A 1,892-nucleotide genomic window follows, 5' to 3' on the forward strand; every position below is an offset into this window, starting at 1 on the left:
TTTCTACCTGGATATGACAGATGCGATGTCTCCTCATATCCACATCGCCAAGAACAAAGTCAGTGTGGCAAGGAAGCAAACCAAGGACAGGACTGTGAACAAATAATTATAAATAATTACACACATTAGAGTTTCCAACATTTGGGATCTCTCACATAACTTAAATTTGCTCACTTTTTTTTACACAGCATTTATCTTTCTATTCCTTCGTAAACTCTGAGCTCTACATTTGTACATATAATGCTCATGAATGTACTTTGTGAGGCAAGGGTCTATCAGCGGCAAAGGCTCTGTATTCTGTGTTTTTCTTCTTGCAGAGAAGGAACTAGTATGAAAATGCATTTTGCTCCTCTTTTTAGGAGGCAGAAAGAGCTATAGTCAGTTTTGGTTTTGATTAATATTTTCTTGCCTGCATTACTATTTCATATTTGTATAATCTTACAATTTCTGTATTAAAAATAGTATACATACAGAAAAGTGAACACAAAAATCTATAGCTCAATAGAATTTTATAAATTGGGCATAACCATGCAATCAGTCTAGAGCAAGAGGTGGAACATTATTATCCGGTCCTCCACACCCCCATCACAAAGAATCACCATCCTGATGACTAACATGCTTTCAGCTTTTTATAAATGAAATTACACTGCATACAATTATACAGTGGCTTCTTTCATTCAACGTGAGCTTGTGAGACCCATCCGTGTAGTTCACTCATTCTCACTGCTGATTCATTGCATGTTGTTTGGACATACTAAAATTTATTTGCTTATTCTTGTATTGATGAATATTTGTCTTTTTTATAGTTGCTTGACTATTAAAATAGTGCTTTCATAAAAATTATTATGTATTTTTTTCTTGAACATATACATGCTTTTCTGTGTATTTTCACCTGGGAGTGGAATTGCTGGGTCAAAAGATATGCTTTTGTTCAGTTTAATAGATACGCCAAATACTTTTAGGGTGTTTATACCAGTTGACGTTATCAGCAGCAGTATAGGAAGAGACCCTATGTCCACATGAGGGCACATTCTGAGTTGGAGTTTGGATATATTAATCTGGAGAGGGGACACAATTCAACCTGTAACACCCACTCACCATAGTGGCTAATCAGATTTTCAAAGCACAAGCTTATAACTGATGTCCAGCAAGAAGGGGCAAACACACTTTCTCCTTGTCTGGCTGTGGTGGGAACGGGGATGGGAAGAGCTCATGAAGCAATCAGAATCCTGGGATTTTTAAGCATGATTCAGACTGAGAAATCAAGAAGCAGTATGCTACTTATTAATTGATAATAAAAATAATAATAAATCTCACTCCAATGGCGCCAGGAAAATGCTAACATGACTTAGGCCGCAAAAGGACAGCTCATCCTCTGCTGACTTCTGTTTTTGCTAATTCTTTAAAATTAAAAAAAAAACAAAAAACTTTTGCTTCTTTTTACTTCTCTTTTCTCCCATTTTTCATCTTATTATGTTTATGTCTCTCTCCTCATTATCTAAAATCATTATGTCAATGTGACCAGTATCAACTTAGGCACGCTAACCCCTTCCTTTCAAATAATTTTAAGGAATAATAAACAAATGGAGATTGGAGATAAATGTCATTTCTGAAGAAATTCTGAGGTACATTGAAGAAAACAAATACACACATACAAAACAAAACAAAGCAAAAGATTCCAACAAACAACCTAATCCCCTTCTACCCACACAGCATCTGTGAGAAATCTCACCATCCTCCTCAGCTGTGGGTGTGAGCGAGAAGCAGGAGGAAAGGGAAGAGGGGAGGTGACATCTGTGTTTGTGTCTCCCTAGGTGTTAGCTGTGAATCTGTGACTCAGCGTTCTTGGCAGGGGCCACTTCACACTCTTCTGGATGGATTTCAGCTAAGCT

Source organism: Hippopotamus amphibius, chromosome 13 (genome assembly GCF_030028045.1).
Source record: "Hippopotamus amphibius kiboko isolate mHipAmp2 chromosome 13, mHipAmp2.hap2, whole genome shotgun sequence".
Taxonomy (NCBI): Eukaryota; Metazoa; Chordata; class Mammalia; order Artiodactyla; family Hippopotamidae; genus Hippopotamus; species Hippopotamus amphibius.